At 39.1% G+C, this 20,495-nt stretch overlaps 1 protein-coding gene across 5 annotated transcripts in view; it reads right to left on the bottom strand.

Moving 5' to 3' along the window:
* Positions 1-20,495, bottom strand: part of pdlim7 (PDZ and LIM domain 7) — a 142,316-nt gene that overhangs the window by 112,203 nt on the left and 9,618 nt on the right. The window contains exon 1 of one of the 5 annotated variants that reach the window (XM_043703725.1): positions 13,706-13,790. The exons of the other annotated variants lie outside the window; for them this stretch is intronic. The gene's annotated coding sequence lies outside the window, so the exon portion shown is untranslated. Of the gene's footprint in view, positions 1-13,705; positions 13,791-20,495 lie in introns of those variants that run through there. 5 annotated transcript variants of the gene reach the window in all.

The raw sequence follows: 20,495 nt of genomic DNA, 5'->3' as shown, positions 1-20,495 counted from the left end.
CTTTAATCAAAGAAACCTCATGTACAAAGATCACCTGAACTAAATCAGTTGCAATCACAGTGACGCAATTGTTGCAGTTCATGTGAACACCAATATGTTAAATAGATCATCAGCTAAAGTTCCATCAAAACTTACATTTCCACTTCTTTAAAGTAACTTACTAACCAAACTGCTTTGCCATTCAGCACCATTCTAATTTCTTCATGGTGGAACAGTATATTTGATCAGAATTAGTTGCACTTATATTCAACACAACTCTCAGTTTCCCCAGATTGTATGTTGATCACAGCTAGTGTTCATTGATTGCATAAAGGCCATCATAAACAGAGGCGAGTAAAACCCACCCGCATGCTTTCTAGATTCTAGGATTGCTCAACCTACTGGAAATATTTATGACTGTCTATGTGGGACCTTCAATTCAACTTTCTCTAATACCACACCTGAGCAAGCTTCTGGCTTGGGTCGGATAAGCCTGAACTCTCAACAACAGTTGTAGATAGAATAGAGACCTCAGCAAAGAGAAATGCTACCTTAGTGCCGAGGATTTCAATTGCTCCAAACATAACCAATCTTGCAATATTGAGAGAGAGTTCATGTCAACAAAATCAACGTTAAAAAGTATCAAAAGAAGGTTATAAAGCAAATCTGATGTGCACAGATGACAGTCAAGGGTTTGATCTGAGAGGGAAAGGATTTTTGGAGCATCCTAAAAAGGAGGAAGAGAGGTAAAGAAATTTAGTGTGGGAATTCCAGAGGTTAAGGCCTTGGCAGGTGGAGGCGTGGCCATCATTAGTGGACCAATTAAAAATCAGGAATCTGAAGAAGCCAGTCAAAATTAGGCGAGAGCTGATAACTTGTTCATTGTGGAGCTGGAAGCATTTAGTGAGACAGAGGGGCCAAAGCCATGGAAGGATTTAAAAACAAAGATTGAGAATGTAAATAATCCTACTGTCTTGCGTTCCTGAATGCAGCTCACACAAATCAGTTATGTTAGAGTTAGTCAACCACAAAATGCAAGTCTCAAATCAGACAGATGGAAAGGGATGAATACCTGCTTGAAGTACAGATAATACATTATCAGATGGAAACATACTTGCACTTTGTTTTTCACAAGAGCTCCTAATCAAAAATGTTTCACGAAAAAGGAACCATTGCATATAACTACCTAATGCATCAGGATACCAAAGGAATAAAACAGATACAAAGATAATTCTTAAAGTTACATCAACTTGCCTGATGCCCTAGCCACACAGAGCAGTTTAATTGCTCACATTAGAAAATTAATTTTACCTAAAATAGAATTAGATGAAACTCTTCCTACTTTGCTAAATTCAAACATTAAAAGTTCTAATTTTATGTATTGCAATCAATTTGTCAGAAACCTTATGCTTCAATTGGCTGCTTAGACTTCTTGACTTCCTAAACAATATTTTCAATCAGCTAACTGAAAAGAACAGCGTTACAAACACCACTTTTCAGATTATACTAGAAATCCAAATTCAGGCATCTAGGTCAGAGACACTGCAGAAAACCTAGAGATGATTTAAATAAATAACTCCCCACATTGAATCCAGCAAAAATCAGGAATTATATAAAGTTTTATTTTACATATGTATCTCCTAAAAGTTAATTCATAGTTCCTTTAGAGTTTGCAGCGAGGTTTGCGGCTGTTTATAGCCACTACAGAGACATGTCATTGGAGTCAGCTTACACCATGTGTAATTCCATCCTTTTATTTCTGGAAAGAAATTTGCAAGCCTCAATACCACAGATCCATAAATACTCTTAAGATAAAATATGCTGTACCATATACAACTGGTGCAATCAGTTAAAACCTCATGTTAAAGATTTTAACGGAAATGAACCATGGAAATAAGTAAGGATAGCAGCATGCTCATTTATCCATGAAATAGTTTGCAATTTGTCAAATAATTGCGTGCCACATCTTCATGCCTACATGTATGGCAGTTATGGCACAAAACTCAATCTTTTGACTTTTCTTAAAACAAATGCATCTCAACGTTTACAAGTATTATGGCAAACATACAAGTGGTCAATGAAAAGGTCACAGACCTGAAACATTAGGGTGGCACGGTGGCTCAGTGGTTAGCACTGCTGCCTCATAGCACCAGGGTCCCAGTTTCGAGAGAAAGGGAGGGCTGCAGATGCTGGAGATCAGAGCTGAAAATGTGTTGCTGGAAAAGCGCAGCAGGTCAGGCAGCATCCAAGGAGCAGGAGAATCGACGTTTCGGGCATAAGCCCTTCTTCAGTTTCGATTCCAGCCTTGGGCGACTATCTGTGTGGAGTTTGCATATTCTCCCAGTGTCTGCATGGGTTTTCTCCGGGTGCTCCAGTTTCATCCCACAGTCCAAAGATGTGCAGGTCAGGTGAATTGACCATGCTAATTTGCCCACAGTGTTAGGTGCATTAGTCAGAGGGAAATGGGACTGGATGGGTTACTCTTCGGAGGGTCAGTGTGGACTTGTTAGGCACTTATATTCAGTGAACACAAAAACAAAAATCTTTATAAAGCATCTTAGATTTGTAAACTCCTGGAGAGAAGGTACAAAAATGTTTAGAGGGAGTTTAATTTTCACCAGTATTATGATGATTCCAGTTACAAGAACACAGGACAAGCCAGATATTTGTCAGGTCTGACTTGAAAGACTATAATCATATAAAGAATTCAGTGTGTGGAAGATTCAAGGGAAGGAAACCAAGTGGCAGAACTCCAGGATTAAAATGAAATACCAAGAATATTCTTACAATACAAATTTGAACAAAATCAGTGAAAAAGATGATGGTTCTAAACCAGTGCTTCATAAACTTCTTTTTTGCACTATGACCTCCTATCATGGCTCATCAGTTAAAACTGTAAGAGTGGAGTAGGGAGCTGTGAAAGCACAGGCCTGTTAAAGAAAGAGCACATTTATTATAAGTTAGTTGGAGCTTCATGGCACCATTCCTGTCTCTGAGCTCAGGACATCAACCTTCCAGCTTCTGACCCGACCTGGGGTCCTGACACCTGGTTTGGAAAGTCCTGTGCTGAACAATATACACTTCTAACTCAAACTCAATCCAACAGAATAAGCCAGGCTTAAAATTTTCTTGTGTGGTTTTCACACTAATCATTAGACTTTTAAATACATGCTAGAAGGTAGTTCCTTTGAGTCTAGCTGCATAGGCCTCAAATGTTTTCCTCACTAGGTGTTTATCAAAGACAAAAACAAACTACTGTTTTTTTGTCGAGAGCATACCTCCACCCTCAGCAAATTACATTCATGGCATTGTCAGGACTTTCTTGCTTCTAAAAGCTGCTCAAAAGTCCACATGTTACATGCAAGTATGCACAGGCATGCTAAATTAAGTTGTGAAGAAAACAACCTCTCACACCTTAAAAACCAAAACATTATACTTGTAAGTTTTAATATAACCCATGACTGAGACAGTTAAAACAAAATGTGAAATTTTAACATTTTCATGCAATTTGCATTAGAGAAAAGCAACTTAACTATAAAACACTCATTGAATTGGAAGAGAGTTGCACTTGGAGATAAACATAATGCTGGAGAAACTTAGCAGGTCTGCCAGCGTCTGTGGAGAGAGAAAAAGACATTCATGGTTCAAAACCAGTATAGCACTTTTTCAGAATTATTCTGCTCTGAAGAAGTCATACCAAGCTTGAACCATTAACTGGTTTTCTCTCCACTTGCTGACAGACCCCCTGACATGATTTATTCCCACATTCTGTATTTGGATCAGATTTCTAACATCTGCAGTATTTTGTTTTTACTTGTTTGGGTTATTATAGGTCAGCCAACTCAGATGCTGATGCAGTTCACATCCAAATTCAGCAAGAGACTGGAGGTGAAAAGCAACAAATAGACATGCCTTAGTTTGTGTTGTCTCTGACAGACAGAGATCTAACCATTAACCCTTGAAATTCAAAGGCATTGCCATCATTGAATCCCCCAACTAAAAAAAAAAATGTCCTGATAGGGTCACTGTTGACTAGAAATCAAAACTAGTCACAAGTTGTGTTGCAATCAGCCAGATCAGAGGACAGCAATCCTGCAGTAAATTACTCATCTCTCGACGCCCCAAAGCCTGCCACTATCTACAAAGGACAAAGTCAGGATTGAGATTCAATACACCCCACTTGCCTAGACAATTGTAATTCCAACAACACTCAAACAGCCTGACACCATCTAGGATAAAGCAAACTGCTTGTCTGGCATCACATCCACAACCATTCACTCCTTTCACCACTGACGTTCAGTAGTAGTTCACAAGATGCACTGCAGAAATTCATCCATAGGTCCTCAAGCAGCATATTCCAAACCCACAAGTTCTACTATCTAGAAGGAGAAAGGCAAACGAACATGGGAACCCCACCACCTGCAAGTTCCCCTCCAAACGACTCACCATTACTTTTCCCCCACCATCCTAATTTGGAAAGAAATTGCCACCCCTTCAGTAATGCTGAGTCAATACCCTGGAATTGTGGAGCTACCTGCAAGAAATGGACTGCAGCAGTTCATGAGTGCAACTCATTATTCCTAGTTGCTATTGAGAGGGTGATAGTCAGTTGTACAGCACTGAAATAGATACTTTGTTCTAACTTGTACATGCATCCAAATTCCTAAATTAATTTGGTCCCATATCCCTCTAAACCTATCCTAATCAAGTATCCATCCAGATGCATTTTGAATGTTGCAATTGTATTAGCCTCCACCACTCCCTCTGGCAGCTCATTCCATGCATGCACCACTCCCTTGTGAAAAGTTGCCCCTCAGGTCCATTTTAAATCTTTCCTCTTTTACCTTGAACCTATACTCTCTACTTTCAGACTCTTCTACTCTGGGTAAAAGACCTAGACTATTCACTCTACTCATGACCTTCATGATTTTATAAACCTCTATAAAAGATTCACCCCTCAGCCTCCAATGCTCCAGGGAAAATAACTCCATCCTATTCAGCCTCTCCCTATAGTTCAAAAGCTCCAACCCTGGCAACATCTTTTGTAAATCTTTTCTACTCCCTTGCAAGTTGAACAACATATTCTCTATAATAGGATGGGCAATAAATACTGGCCCAGCCAGTGTTGCCCACATCCCATGAACATACATATAAAGAAGTGTTTTAATAATGCCCTTAAGAAACAACATGTAAGCAAATGCAGATTATCAACCATCACGTAGTTGCAAAACTGGTCCTGCTTGGTAAGCATTTTTACAGTATTTTTAAAGAAATCTCCATGAATGCCAACTTAACACTACTGCCCTAAAAAGAGGCTAATTGTTAAATATTTGTAACTCATACTGCTGTTCTGCAGAGATTTATCCTGCTTTGAAATAATAAATATGACAAGCTAACGAACGGCCAAGTATCACAGAAGATGCTTTTGAAAGTCTTAAACATGAAGACAACGCGAATGTGAAGGAGACAGTGTATTGCATCCTGCTCTTAAGAGAAAAATGTAAATCTGGCATTTGTAAATTCAAAGTCAAATTGGTGCACTTTGGTATTTTGCTACTAAGAAGCACATACTTTGAGGTCCTTCTGCCTACATTGTAAGTGTAGTATTTGCAATGCAACATTTTCCAATTTCTTTTTGTCAGTAAACTTTAAATGCCATGTTTTATATTTCTAAATATCATGTTTCATCCATGAACATATGCTACTCTGTTCTGGAGTGATTGCAGAATCAATAGAATTGGGTGGGGCAGCATGGTAATGAGTCAGTTTTAGAAGAATCTCAAATTCTTCAGATAAGATTTGCCAAAGTGAAGGAGTATTGCAAAGACACCAACATGCAAAAGATTTTCCTTTCGTTCCCTCAAAAGGCACTGAATGAGTTTTGTTCCAAAATTATGTTGAATTCAAGACAGCACATTGATATGGAGATAAAAAGAGGAAGATGGATTAGAAATTTAAATTAATTACAAGCACACACTATAGCAAAATAATAATCTCTTCTCCCATCTCAAGGAATACTAAAAAGATTCACATTTCCATTATGATAAGCCAAACTATAACTTTGATCGGTCTCTCCAGATTCTGATAAGGTGTGTTATTTATTTCTATTTAGAAATTAATTGTTTTCAAATGCAATTCAGAATACTTCAGGATCCCAGTTTAAAAACTCCACAAGTCTCAAACGTTCTTTATTATCATTTATTGTGATCAATATGGGCTGCGAATTTGTATAAAACATAATGATTCCTCTTTGACATAAATATAGTGACTGTGGAGTAAACAGCAGCTTATGTTGATTCAGGGAGGTGGCTTAGGCACATTGGACCCTGGCAAGCCTGGAGCAGAAGATCACTATTAGGTGAGAAAGGGTGGTGATTCTCAATTCTGCTGTTTTCCCACATCCTCTGGAATTCTGTAAAGGGTGGAAATGTCCCTGGTAAACCTTTCCACCCCTAACATGAATTGAGGCCCTCGTCTGTTCCCCCTGGTGGGAGTTTGGAGACAGAAAAGGCATTTAATGGTGGAATGGTGGTGTATTTAAACCATCTATCAAAAGTAAGTTTGATAAAGTTGACATTCTGATTCCGCCAAATGAGACTCTTAAGGGACTAATTAATGTCCAAATCAAGGGCCTCAACTAATTAACTCAGCTATGCCAACTGTCTACCCCTCTTGTGCAGCTCCATGTTGTTCTCCTTTAACTCCATAGTTGCATTCCTGCAAAACTTTGCTTTACAGAAATAACAGGGCCTATTGGAAAAAGTGTGGTTGGGGCAGACCAGCAAAAATAAAAATCACTCAGGATCACTCAAATCACCCAAAAGTCTAATGCAAAGTATAGTACAGCCTTTATGAAGGTTGAAATCATATTTATTAACAGAAGTAAATTTAACACAGTACATTTAAATAATGTAAGAAAGCTGCGCTCTGCACAATACTTCTCACAGAAAGTGGTTCTGTTGGTAGCTGACATCAGCACATGTGCAGAAAGGCACAAAGACAGGCGCTGATATTGCACATGTACAGAACAAAGCACGTGAACCTGCTGGAATAGTGCTATTTCCAAAGGTGAGTGTTCTCCAAAATACCGTTACCTCATCCTTCAGCCATGTTATAGCCAAATTGCACTGCTGAGACGCACGCTAAGCCAAAACTACCTGTACATTCATGCCCAGGTGTCCTTGAAGAGGATGCATTGCGAGACAGAGACAGCAAGGGGTAGACTGCTTTATTTCTTTTCCAACTCAATTTTGATTTAGCCCCCTTCCCCTCTCAGTCACCTTTAATGGTTTGCATTGCCCTTAAGGGGCTTTGCACATGAGTGATTAACTGGTGGCGATTAATAGATTTTAAAAAAAACTGCTGTGGGAGATTGGGTGATGGGGAAGAAAAGTTCCAAAGGGTCACTTGACCAAAAATGTTAACTCTGCTTTCTCTCCACAGATGCTGCCAGACCTGTTGAACTTTCGCAGCATTTTGTTTTTGTTTGATTTTCAGCATCTGTTTTTCTTTTAGGAAAGAAAATGTTCAGTTGTGCTTAAGAGAACTTCTGGATATAAAAGAAAAATTCTCAGCTATGTCCCTATTCAGCATGCACAACAGCAGAAAGCACATAACCAGCTTGTCACTTTTGTTTTGGCGGGGTGGGGGAGTGGAAACTGAGACACTCTCTGCCTTCACAGTTATCTCCTTTTCCCACACTCATCTTTCTACAAACTCCACATAAAATCACCCTCTCCCCACCCCAACGTCGCTTAACCGTGATCTTGCTGACCAGCAGCCGTCAGTAAGGGAGACTTGGTGTCTTGATTTAAGAAAGGCTCGCCATTGGCCTTATCACTGCTTTAATGGCACATGGGTCAGCTGGCTTTCTTGAAAAGAGGCAGCATTAGCTCACCAGCCAGAAGACGATACCCAAAATGCCTCAACCACAGGTCTTTTCCTCATCTTGCATTATCTGCTTGAAGGTAGGCCTGACCCAGCGTCATTACCTCCATCATGACAGGACAAGGGGATAGGTCCGGAATTTATTCCAGTCAGAACCTAACATGGCCCACGCCAGCCATTCAGGCAATTGAGACAACCAGATGTCCCTTGGAGTTTTGGTTGCTGTGCAGTATGCATTTTTACATTGTGTAACCTGGAGCAATAGACAGATAGTGATGGTAGAGATTCCAAATTCTTTTCATCACAAGGCTGAACAGGAATCTCTCCCACTTTCCTGCAACACCAAGGGCAAGCAGTAAGTATCTAAGTGTTAACAAATCAGACTGTTAGTACTGAATGCACCTTCCTTAGTTATCAAGTTCTGAAGTGTAACTTGAACTCAGAATTTCTGGCTCAGAGGCAGGTCACTACCAAAATGTGCAAGTCTTTCAACATTCAACAATTCTGAGACTCTAGTCTTTTACTGGCTTTTCTGTTAAATCACATGGTACAATAACTGGTTGCTAAGTAATTATTGCAATTAATCTCAGTCAGTCTACTGCAAATCAAAAACTAATCCAAGAACACAGGAAAAAAAAGAGTATATCCAAAGCCACAAGTCTAAAGTCACCCTTTTACACATAAACACTTTTAACCTCACGTCTCAATTCGTTAGTAATTTGTATTTGTTTTTACTCTCACAAGTAGCATAATTAAGGGAAAGTAAACTTCATTTGATCCATGTATTATAGGAATACTCTGACATTTCAATGTTGTGTCATGACCTCTGATGGACAACGTACAAGAATATTCAATTTCAGGATTTAAGTAGTTGACCAGAAGAATCTCTACAAATAAATAAAAATAAGAATTTTTAAATTAGAAATTTAAAATGAAACAGATAATAATGACTGTCTACTACTTTCATGAGAACAGGGTCAGGTTTTAGTTAAAAATGATTCTTCAACAATTTGAGCTACTAGCCAACAAGAACGATACTGTGCTGCTCACAAAGTAATTTAATGCACGGATGCTAATATTTTGCAGCAACATATACCAACTCCATCCAAAGTACCTTACCATTGCGCCAAAAATATTTCATCACCTTAAATGGCTCTCTATTTTACCATACTCCTTCATAGTGTTAGATTGCTTTAATTACTGGGCTTGACTTCAACTCCCTGGTGGGGAATGCAGTGAACAGTATGCCTGCCCAGTAGTGATAGAGCTGAAAATATGTTGCTGGAAAAGCGCAGCAAGTCAGGCAGAATCCAAGGAGCAGGAGAATCGACGTTTCGGGCATGAGCCCTTCTTCAGGGTGCCTGATGAAGGGCTCATGCCCGAAACGAAGATTCTCCTGCTCCTTGGATGCTGCCTGACCTGCTGCGCTTTTCCAGCAACACATTTTCAGCTCTGATCTCCAGCATCTGCAGTCCTCACTTTCTCCTGCCTAGTAGTGATATCAAAGTTTGGGAGAAGATTTGTAGCTCGAGTGCTCGTTGTTATGGTTCTGTTCGCCAAGCTAGGAATTCGTGTTGCAGACCTTTCATCCCCTGTCTAGGTGACATCCTCAGTGCCTGAGAGCCTCCTGTGAAGCGTTTCTGTGATGTTTCCTCTGGCAATTATAGTGATTTGTATCTGCCGCTTCCGGTTGTCAGTTCTAGCTGTCTGCTGCAGTGGCCGGTATATTGGGTCCAGATCGGCGTGCTTATTGATTGCACTCATTCACAGATTCAATGCCTCTAGGAATTCCCTGGCTGTTCTGTTTGGCTTGTCCTATAATAGTAGTGCTGTCCCAGTCGAACTCATGTTGCTTGTCATCTGAGTGTGTGGCTACTAAGGATAGCTGGTCATGTTGTTTCGTGGCTAGTTGGTGTTCATGGATGCAGATCATTAGCTGTCTTCCTGTTTGTCCTATGTAGTGTATGTGCAGTCCTTGCATGGGATTTTGTACACTACATTGGTTTTACTCATGCTGGGTATCGGGTCCTTCGTCCTGGTGAGTTGTTGTCGGAGAGTGGCTGTTGGTTTGTGTGCTGTTAGGAGTCCTAGTGGTCACAGTAGTCTGGCTGTCAGTTCAGAAATGGTCTTGATGTATAGTAGTGTGGCTAGTCCTTTGGGTTGTGACATGTCCTCATTCCGTTGATGAAATTGCGGGGATATCCGTTTTTGGCGAATACATTGTATAGGTGTTCTTATTCCTCTTTTTGCAGTTCTGGTGTACTGCAGTGTGTTGTGGCCCTTTTAAACAGTATCTTGATGCAACTTCTTTTGTGTGTTGGGGTGGTTGCTTTTTAGGACTTGGTCTGTGTGTGTGGCTTTCCTGTATACCTTTATGGTGAATTCTCCGTTCGGTGTTTTCTGTATCATCACGTCTAGGAATGGGAGTTGGTTGTCCTTTTCTTCCTCTCTAGTGAATCGGATTCCTATGAGTGTGGCGTTGATGATCCGGTGTGTGTTCTCTATTTCTGTGTTTTTAATGATTACAAAGGTATCATCTACATATCTGACCCAGAGTTTGGGTTGAATTTGCGGTAAGACTGTTTGTTCTAACCTTTGCATTACCGCTTCAGCTATGAGTCCAGAGATGGGTGAGCCCATGGGTGTGCCGTTGATTTGTTCATATATTTAGTTGTTGAATGTGAACACCTATATAATGTGTTCGCCAAAAATGGATACCCCCGCAATTTCATCAACAGATGCCGAAGGGAAAGACAACGGAATGAGGACATGCCACAACCCAAAGGACTAGCCACACTACCATACATCAAAAACATTTCTGAACTGATAGTCAGACTACTGCAATCACTAGGACTTATAACAGCACACAAACCAACAGCCACTCTCAGACAACAACTCACCAGGACGAAGGACCCGATACCCAGCATGAGCAAAACCAATGTAGTGTACAAAATTCCATACAAGGACTGCACAAAACACTACATAGGACAAACAGGAAGACAGCTAACGATCCGCATCCATGAACACCAACTAGCCACGAAACAACATGACCAGCTATCCTTAGTAGCCACACACTCAGATGACAAGCAACAGGAGTTCGACTGGGACAACACTACTATTATAGGACAAGTCAAACAGAGAACAGCCAGGGAATTCCTAGGGGCATGGCACTCATTTACAGATTCAAATCAATAAGCACATGGAACTGGACCCAATATACCGACTACTGCAGCAGACAGTTGGAACTGACAACCAGAAGCGGCAGATACAAATCACTATAAATGTCAGAGGAAACATCACAGAAGCGCTTCACAGGAGGCTCCCAAGCACTGAGGATGTCACTTAGACAAGGGACGAAGCGTCTGCAACACGAATTCCCAGCTCGGCGAACAGAACCACAACAGTAGTGATATTGGGCAGGTTCAACTGATTTAGAAACTCTACTGCAGTTGAATAACATTTTTGTCAACTCTGCAACCATAGCAACAAGCAGGGTGACACCAACTGACTGCCTGAATGGTAGAATAAGGTGGCTCAAGCCCATTGTCAGAGGCACAGTTTGTAGCAATGACCATACTCATGGGTGGCCTGGAGTTACAGAAATTGTCAGTGAGAAGCTCAATATTTTCTACTCAGGCTTAGAGGAATACACCATCTGCACTTTACCTAGGAGGTAAACTAAAACAAATGTTGGGCCTCCACTGATCCTAGCTGCTGTTCCCAGCACTTCTTTTCCTGTAAGGGAACTACTAGCAGGCTGTAGCTCACCACTGAAGTTAAAATAGTGGAGCAGAACCCAACATAATTAGAACCTGAACATAATCATTCAAAAGTGAACAATTTAGACTGGGTATCCTCATCACATGAAATTTAACATATTAGTTTGATAAGTGAGGAGGAGAAAGTAGCAGAAAAACTCTCCCAATCCATTTTAACCAGCCTGTACCTCATATCCACCAGATAAAAAGCACTGAACTGAAACTCATCATGTCCAAACAAGCTCTAAAAGTTTAAAACTACTCAAATTTTACCCAACAATGCCTTTCAGAATTCAAATGAATCTACAAAGGCTTGTACTCAGCCATTATGGTTACTAAATTGTGGTTTGTTTAAAAAAAAATTCACTTACTATTTGCTTTACTACAAGTGACAATACAAGTTATTACAGGTCGTTCTGCTATAATGTGCGTTTCAGAGCAAATTGTCTGTAATGCGATTGGCAAATTGTGGATGTTATTTGGATAACATGAACTTTCTAATGAAAGAGAATATCAATTTTTAATTAATTATCTACTACAGTGCAATTTTCTATAGCTGTTTTCCACAGCACAAGGTTGCAGAGGAACACAACAGTCATGTTATAGCAGAACGATCTATAAAGGAATTTTCCTTCAGAAAGTGGATAACTGTAATCCCAGGAAATTTTTATTGAGAAAACTCTACAAGTAACTTAAATCTGTAATGTTGTAAATATAAAACACTCAGGTGAGAATTCTAAGTTATTTTCCAAATAAACAAGTATCAGTAATATAAACATGCTATTTAGAATAATTTAGTCAAACAATATTCTGTAGATTAGGAAATTCTACTCCATTTGCCCCAGATCATTGCTCAAATATTGACCATGCAATTTCATAAGAATTACCTCAAATCAAGAAGGAGATATTGGACTAGATTGTGAGATCCAATGGCAAAGAAACAGCACTCACAGAAGAAAGATGCCCAAAAAGGTGTGTGCAACAGTCTTTTTCTTCCACCATGGAAGCTTTTAGTGCCAACCCAAGGGGTTATTTGTTCCCAAATGGATTCTTCTAGGTTTTGGACCACACTTTTAGTGAATATTATTTCAAACTATTCACTAACAGATTATACATGATGGTAAGGCTATAGAGCAGCACGATCTGTGATGTATAGGTTCTATCTCCTAATGAAATATGAATACATGACTATTGAGGTCCCACCTTTATCACAGATTACTGTGTTGAATAAACATGTAGTTTAGCCTCTCTATACAATCTAAGTACATCAGCAATGATAGAAATTGGGCAGTATTCTTAGCCAACAAATTAATATGAGCACAACTTACTTCACTTTTACTTTAGCAAATTAATAAATATGATTAGATTAAGATAATAGCAAAATTTGATGCTTAGCAGTAATTATGAAATTACTGTGTTATTAAAAACCCAGTTACAGCTCTTTCAACATGGTGCAACTTTCCAAAGGGCTATTATTACAATGAGATTAATAATTGGAAGTTTTTGAACAATTCACTGAATACTCAATGATAGTGCATCCTCTGGAATAGGCAAGCATAACTGTTGACCAATTATCAATTTCCACGTTTGCCAACTCGCAAAGTTATTCTCAGTTTCAATGAAGTAATAGTGACCAGAGATCATTGCAAAATCTAAGTCAGTGTGTTTACTCAATAGAAGAGAAACACTGCAATTGATGACAATTTAACAGGATGCATGATGGTTTGCATTTGAATTTTACCCCAAATTCAAAGTAAAATTGTCATTATGTAGATCAAATACTGTAGGTCATGGAACAAATGCTGAGCCATTGTAGAGTGAGAGAAAATTGGTTGAATGTGTGTAGTTTAAAAAGGACATTCAAAGCAAGCTAGAAGATGATGCAATTTGCTATAGGCAATGAGTATGAATAAAAATAAGCTATCTTCTTTATTCCCTTTGACTATAAACAAGACGTCACAATAAAAACACCGGTATTAGTCTCGAAGAATACAACAAAAATAGCTACAAATAAATCAAGAATATTAGCATTAAAAACCTTGTCTAGAACAATAATTTTAGCATCACAAAAAAAAACTTACACTGCACGCTTAGATAAATACCTAAGCATCAAACCAAAATGTGACAAAGAGATACCAGTTCAGATGTTCAAAAGCTTTTAATCAACATCTTTAAAAAGGTGATCGAGGCATAGGGAGGACATTTCAGTGCTCAGCGCCTAGGCAGCTAAAGACTGGCCACAAATGGTGGAACGATTAAAATCAGGAATGCTCAGGAGACCCAGATGATATCAGCGGGTTGTGAGGCTGGAGGAGATTACTGTAAAATGATGCCTCTCTATCATGTGTGCAAATTCCATGAGAGTCAAGTTATGACTTCAAAATTCCTTCAGCTTTGTTTATTTATCTTGTACAGATAACAGTGCCGCAGTTCCAAGAGGAGGTAAAAGAACCCTCATTCTGGAAGGGCTGCTACAAATAATGGCATGTCAGATTTGTAAATGTAGCCCTCCAGAACAAATCAGTTTCAGCTTGATTTCTGGAGTAACCCATCATAATTAGCACAGAGTGAAGAATACTTGCTTAATAATATGGTATTGTTACATTTTAGGTTGAACTGTAAAAATTTAAGATTCATTGCTGCAGCATGATCTAAACTATGTTCTATGAAATAAATGCCAAACTTGCCTGCCTAGCTCAAGCAGCAGAAAATGCACAAGTGATGTTTACCCAATATCCACATCGGCCATACAAAAAGGCTACTCAATGGGACAATACATGCAAATACCTATATTTCCATTTTTATCGATAGAAATAGCAACCAAATGGCACATAATAGAGGAGGGGAATAAAAGAATCTCACAACATAACTATTGGGCACTTAATAAAGTCACAACAATTACAACTAAGAAGATAACCTTTCCTACAATGATGTCTCAAACTTAACTACCTATTATGTATGATTAGCACTCAGGACATGCATTGTACATTAAAGATGGATTTATACTTCAGCTTCACTTTTTTAAAAAATCTGTGGAAGTTGATCACAAAGTTTCGTCCAAAATTATAAAAAAAGAGAGCTTAGAACCATCTTCCCTTAATTCATTAATAATCTTTATCACAAACATATGTGGTGGAATGTTCACAATTTCACAGCAGTCAGCTTCATTCATGATTCATCTGCAATGAAGAAGGTTCCCCCATGTCAGGCTGGCAAATACCAGGTGATGTTTGTACCATACATTAAACCAGCAAAAGCCAATCTATTTCCAATGATCCTCAACAATGCAACTACTGCCGACATTTTGTGCTCAGCACTGACCAGGAGTTTAAAACATCCAGTCTTATCAACACCGTGTTGGAAAGAGCAAGAGAAGAGTTTGTCATCACCTTTTATAGCGATTATTGGTGTCAATCTTTTTTGGCTAACAGATAGAGTTCATGGTAGTTGTCTTTTCCCTTGGATGCAGGATTTCAAGATTATGGGGTATATTTTTGAAGATGAGAGGAGATTAAATAAAGTCAGGTGGTGGCTTCAGGTGTGGAATGAACTTCTTGAGGAAGTGGAGGATGTGGGTTACAATGATAACATTTAAAAAGACATTTGGATTAATACATGATTTGGAAAGGTTAGGAGGGATGTAGGCCAGGAGCAGGTAGGTCAGACTAGTTTAGTTTGGGATTATGTTCAGCATGGAATGATTGGACCGAAGGGTCTATTTACATGCTGTGTGACCCTATATGAAGTTACTTATCTTGGTTATTCTTTAAGTATCATATATCACAGCGGTTAGACAAGCAGGCCAGAAGTAAAACCAGTTACTAGAGGCACCCCAATAACACTCTACCAACCACATGACTCAACTCAGTACCATAATGGAATAATCATCATTTGTCTAATGAACATAGCTGTAACAGATTAACCCTAATGCAGGTGGTCTATATTATGCAAGACAAATCAATATCCCACTTATTGATTCAATATCCTCCTCCCACCTTCTCAGTGCAACAGGTGGATTTTCAAAGAATCTAGTGAAAAGAAAGCAGATGTAATAATATTTAGAATTATTAACTCACTACGAACATATATAGTTCCAGAGAACTGCCAGACAGTTAATGTAATCTCTATATTTAAGAAAAGACAAAGCATGATCAGAAAATTATAGAACACAGCCATTTTAACGTTGTGGTAGGAAATAAAGTAATTAAGTTCTCAAATAAAAGAATTGAGGAAAACCTAGATAATGAGAAAGTAGTCAGCATGAATTTAAAAGTAAGCATCTTGGTTAACTAACCTTGTTGAATATTTTGAGGTGGTAACAAAGTAGATGTAGTAAGTTATGTTACATTACGTCTGAAGAGATTTTTAAAACACCTTTTTATCAAAGGTGCCTTAATGAATAAAACTCAGAACATGGAGTCATGGGAAAGTGGTTTGAAGGCAGAAAGCAGTGTATGGGAATAAAGTTCTTCAGATTGTCATCAGTGTGGCAAGCAGCTGGAAAGCAACGTTCCACAAGATTCAGTATTAGGGCCACAGCTGTTCACAATTTACATTAACAATTTGAACTATGGAACCAAAAACATAGGACCAAGTCTTCCAGAAAGAAGATGATTTTTGCAGCAGCACAGACAAACATTGTGTGTGGAGATGTCTCAATATAGCTAAATCCATGGGAATTGCACAGCAAGTTGAAACTTCCCATGAACGATTACCAAAGAGCCCTCTAAAAAACATCCTCTACTGTGAATTTGAGTCCAAGATTTCTGACAGTTCTGGCTCACTTACCCAAGTAGCTCACCAGGATAGAGAAAAGGGACTAAAAGCTGATCCAACTCTGCCTAAGTGTAAACATGTCTCCTCACCCAAATCAGATTCTGGGACTTGAATACACTGCATCAAATTGGAATACTCTTGGCCTTGAATTTAAGACAGAAACTACTCTGGAAAAGGCAACAAATTATATCTCTTTATGTACAATCATGATCAAAATTAGGGCTTCTCACCCTGATCAAAAAGATCGGGACCACAATGCCCAAACTTTTAAGGCAATAGCAAATAGGGAGAGGTATGTTGTCAATGCTGAGGAGGATAGCAACAATTTAGAGGATAAAATTACTAAACTTGGAGAATGGATAAATAATTGGTTGTTACATTTAAACATCAATAAGTCTGGCAGTAGATATTGCGAGGAAGAACAATGAGGTAAATTACTTGGAAAGTGCAAGTTTAGGCGTAACAATGGGAGCTCTGAATACAATCCCTAATAGTTGCTCCACAGGTCTGAAAAACCAAACGAAAGCAAAATAAATAAGTTTTATTTCCAGATGGATGGAATTGAAAATAATATGAAAGCTCTATCAATCTTGGCAGACCACACACAATTGCATGCAATTCCGGTTGCACATTATCATAGAAGGATTATTGTTATTGTTGATATTGTCAGAGATAAGTGTTCTGTTTTAAGTAAATGTTGGCTGGATCATTCCATATCATTGCTGCAATGTAATGAATTAAAATAACCTGTGAAATGTTAAGTGACAGCTCTTAACGCGAGAAGCAGCCAGTATTAAAAGGTTTCTCAAAAGGCACCAATTATTTATTTTGCATTTGTAACATAATTGACATCTGGTACAAATGTTATCAAATTTCTTGTACCATTGCTCACAAGGTTGGAGGATGCACTTATTAGGATAGAACGTTATACTGTGTTAAGTTCAATATGATGTATTCTGTTGAACTGTAGATTGCCAACATTTAAAAAGTCCTAGTGTTAGTTAATAAACATTATTTGGCTTCATAGAGAGATTGTCAGAAGGACAGATTTATTTCCAGGAGTATGCCGCTCCAGGATTGCAGAGGTTCTTGAAAGAAGCATTGGTGGGTGGGGGAAGACAGCAAGTAACAGTCTTCAATCAAGAAAGGATGGAAGAACAGAATTCCACTACAGGTCAGTTAGTTGACTGTTAGTCACAGACAATGAATTAGAATCTAAAACTTAAGTTTTTGTCATTATTTCACAGGATCAGAGTACATCTAGGTCAGCATTTACTACAGATTGCTTTTTGACCCAGTGATAGTGAAGGAATGGTGATATCAAACCAAATCAGGATGGTGTATGGCTTGGAGAGAAACCTGCAGCTGATGGTGCTCCAATGCATCAGGTGGGCTCATCCTTTCAGGTGGTTGTAATTTGATAATGTGAAAGGTTCCACTCGAAGATCTTTGGTCAGTTACTGAAATGTACCTTACAACGGTACTGCTACCACTTGCAATGGTGGAAGGAGTGAATGTTTAAAGTAGAACATGGAGTACCAAACAGGCTGCTTTATCGTTGATGGACAATTGTGAACATTGAGAAATTTGGGTCTTAAAACCAATAACTGACAGCATGGATGAGTTAATGACAAGTTATGTTTGAAAATGTTCAGAACTTCTGAAGAGATGAAGAACAGAGAAATAAAGAACACGTAGCAAAGAAAAGAATGTTGGTCAACAGTTACAGAGTGAGACTTAGGACAAAATATGGTGCAAGAATTGGAGAAGGAACTGAGGTAATATTTCTATCAGTTACAGACTTGTTGTGTTCTCTATTAATATGATTTGCATTCCAACATAGGTAGCACAATGTCTAATTCATGCCTACACAACTTCATGAATAAGGAATTAACAAAAACTGAAAAACTTCAGTAAATTAAAGTCTTACATGGGTGTAAGGCAATTTTTAGTCAACAGTAGGGAAGTGACTTTCACACAAAACATTTTTGCAAAATCCAATACTCTCCCATATTCTGAGACTTCTCCTACCAAACCCACTCCCAAAAATAGATCAAATTAAACCAAAAGTAAATTATGAAAACTACCAGAGACAGACATTTCTGAACATTCAATTTTTTTAAAAAGCCATATATACAAATTTATAGCTTTTGAGTACAGAAAATAATCAATAGTACAGCATACACTAAATGCATGTCAAAACCCATAAAAATCACTTCCAAATCCAATTAACTTTCCATTCAACAAACAGTGTGACAATAAAAGTTTCATCTTCATTAGCAGTCACTAATCATATCATTTCACAACTCACTTGGATGTGAGCTTAAGAGGTATAGTTAGTAAGTTTGCAGATGACACCAAACTTAGATGTGTAGTGGACAACGAAGGAGGATACCTCAAATTACAATGGGTTCTTGATCAGATGAGCCAATGGGCTGAGGAGTGGCAGATGGAGTTTAATTTAGATAAATGAGAGGTGCTGCATTTTGGGAAAGCAAACCTTAGCAGGTCTTATACACTTAATAGTAAGGTCCTAGGGAGTGTCGCTGAACAAAGAGACCTTAAAACACAGGTTCTTAACTCCTTGAAAGTACAGTCGCAAGTAGATAGAAGTGAAGGCGGAGTCTAGATTAGAGTGGTGCTGGAAAAGCACAGGTCAGGTAGCATCCGAGGAGCAGGAAAATCGATGTTCCGGGCAAAAGCCCTTCATCAGGAATAGAGGAGATTGGTATGCGTTCCTTTATTGGTCAGAGCATGGAGTACAGGAGTTGGGAAGTCATGGTGCAGCCATACAGAATATTGGTTAGGTCACTTTTGGAATACTGCATGCAATTCTGGTCTCCTTCCTATCAGAAGTATGTTGTGAAACTTGAAAGGGTTCAGAAAAGATTTACAAGGATGTTGCCAGGCTTGGAGAATTTGAGCAATAAAGGGAGAGGCTGAATAGGCTTGGGCTGTTTTCCCCAGAGCGGAGGCTGAGGGGCAACCTGATAGAGGTTTATAAAATCACGAAGGCATAGATAGGATAAATAGACAAGGTCTTTTCCCTGGAGTGGGGAAGTCCAGACCTCAAGAGCATAGGTTTAGGGTGAGAGGGGAAACGATATAAAAAAGACCTAAAGAGCAACTTTTTCCAGAGGGTGGTGTGTGTGGGGTTGAGCTGCCAGAGGAAGTGGTGGAGGTTGGTACAATTGCAACATTTAAAAGGCATCTGGATGGGTATATGAATCGAAAGGGTTTGGCAGGATATGGGCCGGGTGCTGGCAGGTGGGACTAGCTTGGGTTGGGATATCTGTTCAGCATGGACAGGTTGGACAAAAGGATCTGTTTCCATGCTGTACATCTCTATGACTATGACCTCCTGTGCCATCAGGTGCACTGAATATCCCACATTTTTTGAATGATTTTAACAAGTTTCAATCCGATTTCATCTCAGACCTATACAATCCACTCACACAGGATTCTGACATTAGAACTGGTGACCTCCCTTGATAAATGTCTGTTCTTATGCGGTCCTCCGATCATTTTGAATTTTTGTCATGAAAGGTTTGTTCAACCAGTGGATGTTTCTCTCAACAAAACCATTTAGACAACCACGAATCACTGCAAAACCCACATTTTACAATCTAACATCAGAATAGACATCATTGTCAAAAGTGAAATGTGAACATGTCTAAATGAAAATTTTGTGTTGTAATCCTTCTGGTAGGAAGCTCCAAAAACCTTTATCAACCATAGTTCAAGCCACCTCATCTATCTACCTTTTCATCATGGACATACAAGAACCAATCCTTTCAGGAAATTATTTTGAGGAGAAAGTGAGGACTGCAGATGACTGGAGATCAGAGCTGAAAATGTGTTGCTTGAAAAGCGCAGCAGGTCAGGCAGCATCCAAGGAACAGGAGAATTGACGTTTCGGGCATGATCCCTTCTTCAGGAATGAGGAAAGTATGCCAAGCAGGCTAAGATAAAATGTAGGGAGGAGGGACTTGGGGGAGGGGCAATGAAAATGTGATAGGTGGAAGGAGGTCAAGGTGAGGGTGATAGGCCGGAGTGGGGGTGGGGGCGGGGAGGTCAGGGAGAGGATTGCAGGTT

This window comes from Chiloscyllium plagiosum, chromosome 14 (assembly GCF_004010195.1).
Source record: "Chiloscyllium plagiosum isolate BGI_BamShark_2017 chromosome 14, ASM401019v2, whole genome shotgun sequence".
Classification (NCBI taxonomy): domain Eukaryota; kingdom Metazoa; phylum Chordata; class Chondrichthyes; order Orectolobiformes; family Hemiscylliidae; genus Chiloscyllium; species Chiloscyllium plagiosum.
Note: the sequence above shows the minus strand (reverse complement) of the source record. Positions and strands in the feature narration are given on the sequence as shown.